This window comes from Bison bison, unplaced genomic scaffold, assembly GCF_000754665.1.
Source record: "Bison bison bison isolate TAMUID 2011002044 unplaced genomic scaffold, Bison_UMD1.0 scf7180017864270, whole genome shotgun sequence".
NCBI classification, from domain to species: Eukaryota; Metazoa; Chordata; class Mammalia; order Artiodactyla; family Bovidae; genus Bison; species Bison bison.
In genome coordinates this window covers 3,990,709-3,999,323 of record NW_011494842.1, presented here as the reverse complement: position 1 = coordinate 3,999,323, position 8,615 = coordinate 3,990,709, and positions in this window count along the sequence as shown.

Here is an 8,615-nt window from a genome sequence, read left to right as displayed (position 1 = left end):
CTGTACAGTGTCACGAACCTCATTCCATAGTTCATCAGGCACTCTATCTATCAGATCTAGTCCCTTAAATCTATTTCTCACGTCCACTGTATAATCATAAGGAATTTGATTTAGGTCATACCTGAATGGTCTAGTGGTTTTCCCTACTTTCTTCAATTTAAGTCTGAATTTGGCAATAAGGAGCTCATGATCTGAGCCACAGTCAGCTCTCGGTCTTGTTGTTGCTGACTGTATAGAGTAAATACAAGCAAATGCAAGAAGGCTTGGTGCTTATAACGTGATAGGTTTTCTTCTCTCTCATTTTCATTTACAGTTAGCTCTGAAATATTATTTTGGAAATTATTTTGCTTATTTTTCATCTGCTCATGTGAAGCGAGGGAGAGAAGACAACTGGCCAAACCAAGTAAAACCTGTGTTTCTCCTTTGTGTAGAGGACCTTTTCCTTAATCAGCATGAGATTCATTATTTCTTACAGCTGATGGCTTGGTGGTCTGTAGCAGTAAGAGTAAGAAATCATCCTTCCCGTTTCAGATACCCAAAACAGGATTTTTAAAACTTGAGTGAGAAAATCAGCTTGGATTCCACAGTGTATGAATTTGACTCATTTCCTATCAAGTCAAGGCATCGAATTTTATGCACCAGAAGTTATCATCAGAAAGTAAGTAAAATCGGTCTAAATGGATCCAGGAAATGGAAACTAAGTTAAGTGTTGGAATTTCACCATTTGGGCTAAATGATGAGATGGTGGTCCTGAGAAACCTATAGCTTGTTAAAGGTGGTTTGAGAAGCACCCTTTCCTATGTTTCTCTGGGGATAATCTCCAGGAGAAGCCCTCTTCCGGAGTCCCTTCCGCTTTGAGCAGGAGCTTGGCAGTATTGGTGAAAGGGAGTTCCTCAAGGGAATCTGACGAAAAGCTCCCACTTTCCCTGGCTCGTGTGCACTGTGAAAAGGTAAGCCCAAGGCATCGGGGTCCTTCACTCCCACTTCCCAGTAGGTGTGGAGGCACTTAGCGATGGCTGTTAACACAGAAGAGGACTGGTGGTTTAGTTGCGAAGTACACCATGGACTATATAGCCCACCAGGCTCCTCTGTCCATGGGGATTCTCCAGGCAAGAATACTGGAGTGGGTTGCCATTTCCTTCTCCAGGGGATCTTCCTGACCTAGGGGTTGAACGGGGGTCTCCTGCATTGTAGGCAGACTCATCGTCTGAGCCACTCGGGAAGTCAGAATGTGAAAGAATTTACAAAAGAACATTTACATTTTCAAAAGCTATCAAAGGCTCTGAAAAAAGATACGAAAGGATATAACTAATCATTATTCATGAGCTCCCTGATTCACCTCTATCAGAGTTTCCACCTCTACTCTTCCATGCTTATATCTTAACTGGTTCTTGACGTGATGTCTTAGTACCTCTCCGCAGACAGATTAGGAAAGTAAATCTTTTTTCCCCCAGCATGATTAATAGTAATTTTTTTAAAAAGAAATCATCAATTTACAATTCATTTCTTAAAATGAATTTCCTTTCAGCTTCACAACTTACCTCGGGTTGGCCAAAATTTTATTCAGGTTTTTCCATAAAAACTTACTGAAAAACCCAAATGAATGTTTTGGCCAACCCAATAATTAGCAATGCCACGTAGATTTTTTTTTACCATTGCTGTCAAATCTAGAAAACCCTCTGTCAAGCTTCTGTCATATGTGCGGTTTACCATTTTGGGACATTTCAGGTCTCCTTCAGTCAGTCAATCAGTTCAGTTGCTCAGTCGTGTCCAACTCTTTGCGACCCCATGAATTGCAGCACAGACTGACTAAAGTAGTCCTAGAAACCTTTCAAGACTGCTAGCAATAATTTAACATATAGAGAAATGACTGTAAACTGCAAAAATAGATTAAATTTAGATAGTATGTATTTCCTGCTAAATGTCCCTGTAGGGTGATTCCAAAACTTTCCTTGGCTATGGAAATAGCCAACGGTCTTCACCAGTTGTAGTTAATATGTATTAATATTGCAAGTTCCATTAAAATGTATCACCCTGTGAGTAGATTCTAGAGTCCCAGAAGGGACCTGTGCAGGTAACCAATTCCAGAGGCTTAAGTGTCATGATTTTTCATAGTCTCCCCACATCTGGCTTGAAGGGGATCCCTAAGATTTTCAGAGAAGCAGGGGAAGAGGTAGATCTGAAAAAGACGAAAGACCCAAAAGAAAACAAAAATTTAAAATGCTTTCAGTGCATTATCATGTACCATTATTATCATATTAAAGTAAATTGACTATTTTCTACTTTTTACCTCCACCACCCACCAGTTCCCAGCTACCCAGGAGGTCGAGGTTCAGGTAGACATCATATCTGTTCATCAAAAATAAAGAAGCTATGTTTTTGTTGTATTCCTGAATAAACATGAATAAACATAGGACATTATTCCATGTGGTTTTCAAGCTACTATTTAGTTACTTTTAATGTGATCATGATATTTAATTACACTATCCAACTATTATTGTATTTGTTTTTTATTATTAGACCTATAGGAGAAAAGCTTTAAGTTGCTCAATCAGAATTTCTTAATATTATTCCAAAGTCAACATCAAGGACTAGCACCAAATAACACACCAGAAGCATGACAGATGATGGACCTGTAAGTTTCCAAGTGAAGAATTCCAACAGTCCACTGTCCTTTGAAGCTATTTATACGATTATTATTTTTTTTTTCCCAGCTGTAGCATGTGGGAATTTTAGTTCCACAACCAGGGATCAACCGCATTCCCCCTGTATTGGGAGCACAGAGTCTTAACTACTGGATTGCCAGAGAAGTCCCTGCCATCATTTTTCCAAACCCAAGCATGCTGTCAGGCATAAATTCATAATGTAGATCGAGGTGTTTTTCCAACTTCTCTCCTTGCCACTCCGACCTTATTTGTGCCCATGGACTTGACATGTGGTTAGAATCCAAAATGCAAAGCTGGAAAGTAAAATCACATTCAGAACCCTCAGAAGGCTTCAAACTGGGTCGCTGATTCAGCACAGTTTCTTGGCGGCTACAGATGGGAGAGAAGCCGAGGATGTGTATTCCTCTTTATTGAGCATCTACTCCCTACAAAGAGGATAGAATTTCAAGTACTTTTGTTCTCTTTGGGCAGAGTGTGGTGTTCATGTAAGGCTTTCTAGGCAGGTATTATGTAGATTGACATATGAGGTATTAGCGCATAAAAGAGTAGGTGATATATTTTGAAAGCATGCGGGGTGAGAACATGGCACGTTTTCAGTGCAGAAAGAAAACTTAGACCCTGGGGGAGATGTTCGATTTGGAGTCGAAGAGTGGGGACCAGTATCAGGAGTGGATATTTTATGGGAGTATGTCTGGAGTGGCAGCTAGAAAGTCAGTCTTTCTATTCCTTCAGTTCAGTTCAGTCACTCAGTCGTGGCCAACTCTTTGCGACCCCATGAATTGCAGCACGCCAGGCCTCCCTGTCCATCAACAACTCCTGGAGTTCACTCAAACTCACGTCCATTGAGTCCATGATGCCATCCAGCCATCTCATCCTCTGTCGTCCCCTTCTCCTCCTGCCCCCAATCCCTCCCAGCATCAGTCTTTTCCAATGAGTCCTTAGTAACTTAAATACTTAGGTACTTGAGAAAACAGAGTAACAATTCTGTCTTGCCACTTGGTTACCAGAATCATCCTTTACCTTCACTTTGAAATCCAGCAGTTTAACTTGGAGAGAGTAAAAAGGGAATGGTTAGAATTTTTTTCCCCATAAATGTTAACTTCCCTTGATCTCGGTGATTTACATAGCTTCTATAGCATTTAGATAAGCTAACATTTTGCAGAAATGAAGCATAAAAGCATTTGCCAAAGCTTATCTTGGGCTAGGCATTTTCACTTATGTTATCTCGTAATTCTCACAGATAATATGTGAAATTATGAGCATTTATGGATTAGAAAGGAAGCTTAATGAGCTTGGGCAGGAGGTTAAGTAAGCTCATAAGAAGATATTCAGAATTTGAACACAGGTCATCTGTATTTACCAATCTAACAATGAAAAATGTAAATTTTGAGCAAAATTGAATTTAGGCCAATACCATAAAGCCAGTTCCTAAAATCTAATTTTTTGGTGTTTTAAATGCACATGCTGTGAACTGCAAAGTATACATAATAATAAATTGCCAGTTTAATAATTTTCATTTTGACCACACAACCTCAAATTCAAAAGAAATCTTAACTAGGGGAAAAATGCATTATGTATACAAGGCTGAGTCCAAGATTTCCAATTATTTTCATGTGGTCTGCACTCTGTCTTCAGAACAATCAATTAGATGCTTGCCTCCTGGTGTGAATGTGTGAATACAAATGAGGAATGAGGAGCATATCCACATCATCAGAATATAGATCAAAACCATTCCCCAGGTTGGTTTGTTCCCTAAATGTTCCTTTTAGGGAACGGCTATAACCTGAGAAACCTTACGTGCGCTCATTGTAACAATGACAAAAACCTAGAATTACTTTTGAAAAAAACTGTAATTTATAAATTTGGAGATATTTCAGACTTAATCTAAGGTTCTCAGGTAAATGATCTAATATTTAAGTACACATATTAAGGAGTTCTCACGAGAGGTATGCCACTGTGACCTACTTTTTTAATCAATAGGGAACTGGAATTCCACATTTCAAATAAGAGAAGTGGAAGGCTTTTTAAGTCTTCAGAATGAACTGACTTACTTGCGGCTGCGCTGGGTCTTCCTCTGCACGTGGGCCGTCTCCAGCCGCAGGGAACAGGGCCGCTCTTCGTGTGGTGTGCGGACTTCTCCTGCTGGGTTCTGTCGTGACAGAGCATGGGCTCTAGCACTCTGGCTCAGAAGTTAGCTGCTCCCTGGCATGTGGGGCCTTCCTGGACTAGGGACTGTGTACCCTGCACTGGCAGGCAGATTCTTAACCACTGGACCACCAGGGAAGTCTGAGAAATGTAAGACTTTTAATAAAATTCAGTAACTTGATGTGTATAATGCGTCTGGCCTCATGTCTGGCATGCAGTCGTCACAATAGAGTTAGTTTCCCTCTAGTTTAACAGATGGGGAATGCAAGGGTTAAAGAAAACAATTGAAACAAAACCAATTATAGAATTCCTTTAGCTGAGACTCTTAAGTAGATTTCTATTCAAATAAGGATGGTTACTTAAAGTTCAGACATATCATGAAGGCTTCCCTGGTGGCTCAGATGGTAAAGAATCTGCCTGCAATGCAGAAAACCTGGGTTCAATCCTTGGGGTAGGGAGATCCCCTAAAGAAGGGAATAGCTACCCACTCCAATATTCTTGCCTGGAGAATTCCATAGATGAGGAGCCTGGTGGGCTATCAGAGAATTCTATTTGGATGATGACAATTTAAAATTCAGATATATCTTATATTCACTATTTGACTTAATCATTAAAGACTTGAAAAATATTAGCCATAATCATTTAAGACCTGGTTAATATTTTGCTGTCTCCTTACGTTTATTTCTTTTTCTATGCCCCTGATTTAAAAGGTGATCAAGTTTAAAGGACTTTCTTTCAACTTTTCACTACCTTCTTTCAAGCTACACAAAATCAATAAAGACAATGAGTATAAATTGGTTTGTCTATTATACAGTATTTCCCTGATTGTGTTTCTTCATCTGCAGTATAAGAGACATTACCACCTTATGCTGATTAAATATTCAGCACGGTAAGTTGAAGCACACATTCTCTCAGTACCTGCTGTTGACGCTTTGGACTGGTTCAGAAATAAAATGTAAAGTACCTTTGAAATCAGATCAGATCAGATCAGATCAGTCACTCAGTCGTGTCTGACTCTTTGCAACCCCATGAATCGCAGCACACCAGGCCTCCCTGTCCATCACCAACTCCCGGAGTTCACTCAGACTCATGTCCATTGAGTCAGTGATGCCATCCAGCCATCTCATCCTCTGTCGTCCCCTTCTCCTCTTGCCCCCAATCCCTCCCAGCATCAGAGTCTTTTCCAATGAGTCAACTCTTCGCATGAGGTGGCCAAAGTACTGGAGTTTCAGCTTTAGCATCATTCCTTCCAAAGAAATTTCAGGGCTGATCTCCTTCAGAATGCACTGGTTGGATCTCCTTGCAGTCCAAGGGACTCTCAAGAGTCTTCTCCAACACCACAGTTCAAAAGCATCAATTCTTCGGCACTCAGCCTTCTTCACAGTCCAACTCTCACATTCATACATGACCACTGGAAAAACCATAGCCTTGACTAGGAGAACCTTTGTTGGCAAAGTAATGTCTCTGCTTTGATACTGCTTTAACAAAAAACTGCTGAAGGTCATGCAAGGTGGGTTGAATAAAAGTAACCTCTGGCCTGGCCACAGATGTTGGAATCAGGGATTATGGTACCTGATTCAAACATGTCCACTGGCATCTGTTCTTGGAAAAGGCCACTTCCTCCTGAGGTGGCCAAGGCGAAGCTCTGTTTAGTGATTTGACCCATTCTACATAATGAAAGAAAAATGATCATTCTTTGTATATATAACTACGAAATAAAGAGAAGGCAAGCCACTTGACTTAGCTGTGAAGAGTCTGGTGCAGACTACCACTGCAATAATATCTTACTTTTATAAAAACTTAAGCCCAAACACAGGTGAAAGGTGTGGTTACAGAGACATTGAAACATTCTCTATGTCTGTGTGTCTATTTCTGCTTTGCAAATAGGTTCATCTGTACCATTTGCCTAGATTTTACATATATCATACACATTTTTTCTCTTTCTGACTTACTTCACTGTGTATGACAGTCTCTAAGGCTGTCCATGTCTCTGCAAATGGCAAAATTTCATTCCTTTTTATGGCTGAGTAATATTCCATTGCTGCTGCTAAGTCACTTCAGGTGTGTCTGACTCTGTGTGACCCCATAGACAGCAGCCCACCAGGCTCCTCTGTCCCTGGGATTCTCCAGGTAAGAATACTGGAGCGGGTTGCCATTTCGTTCTCCAATGCATGCATGCATGCTAAGTCACTTCAGTTGTGTCCGACTCTGTGACCCCATGGACAGCAGCCCACCAGGCTCTGTCAACGGAATTCTCTAGGCAAGAATACGGGAACGGGTTGCCATTTCCTTCTCCCTATATATATGTGTGCCACATCTTCATTATTCACTCCTCTGTCAATGGACAAAATATTTAGGTAGCTTCCATGTCCTGGCATTTGTAAATAGTGCTCCAGTAAACACTGGGGTGCATGTATATTTTGGAATCATAGTTTTCTCTGGATGTGTGACCAGGAGTGAGATCGCTAGGTCATATGGTAGTTCTATTTTTGGTTTTTATAGAAACCTCCATACTGTTCTTCATAGTGGATATACCAATTTAAATCCTCACCAACTGTATAAGAGGGTTCCCTTTTCTCCACATCCTCTCCAGCATTTATTGTTCATAGAGTTTGTTTTTTTTTTTTCATAATGGCCATTCTGACCAGGGTGAAGTGATATCTCACTGTAGTTTTGATTGACATATATACACTACTATGCATAAAATGGCTTTCCCAGGTGGTGCTACTGGTAAAGAACCTGCCTGCCAATGCAGGAGGCACAAGCAATGCAGATTTGATCCCTGGGTAAAGAAGGTCCCCTAGAGGAAGGCATGGCAACCCACTCGAGTGTTCTTGCTTGGAAAATCCAGTGGACAGAGGAGCCTTGAGGGTTACAGTCCATAGGGTCACAAAGAGTTGGACACTACTGAAGCCCCTTAGCCTGCATGCACGCATGTACAAAATAGATAACTAATAAGAACCTACTGTATAGCACTGGGAATCTGTTTAATACTCTGTAGTGACCTGAACGGGAAGGAAATCCAAAAGAGAGGAGGTTTCCCTGCTGGCTCAGATGGCAAAGAATCTGCCTGCAATGTGGGAGTCCTGGGCCTGGGTTGGGAAGATGCCCTGGAGGAGGGCATGGCAACCCACTCCAGTTTCCTTGCCTGGAGAATCCCCATGGACAGAGGAGCTTGGCCGGCTACAGTCTGTGGGATCACAAAGAGTCGGACACAATCGAGCACAGCACACATGTATTCATGTAGCTGATTCACTGCTGCAAAGCAGAAACTAGCACAGCATGGTAAAGCAACTATATCCCAATAAATTGTTTTAAAAAGAGACACTCCCTTGAACTCTCTTGTAATAAACACCTTACACCAAACGCACCTTTGTTTGTTCTCTTCCTCTCAGCCCTTTTGTGTTCTACATAGAAAAAAGCAATCTATTCAGATATTCTGAGTCCAGACAACTAACAAAACAGAGCTCCAAGGACTTCCCTGGTGGTTCAGTGGCCAAGACTCCTTGCTCCCAATGCAGCGGCCTATGTTGGATCCCTGGCTGGGGAACTAGACCCCAGATGCTGCATCTAATGTTTCTGCATGTCACAGCGAAAATGAAAGATCTTGCATAATGTGATTAAGACCAAGCGCAGCCAAAATAACCCCACAAACAAAAAACAAAAAAAAAAGCAAATATTGATATTCTATTGAAAATTTATTTATTTATTTTTTAAATTTAAATTTATTTATTTTAATTGGAGGCTAATTACTTTACAATATTGTATTGGTTTTGCCATACATCTGTATGAATCCACCATGGG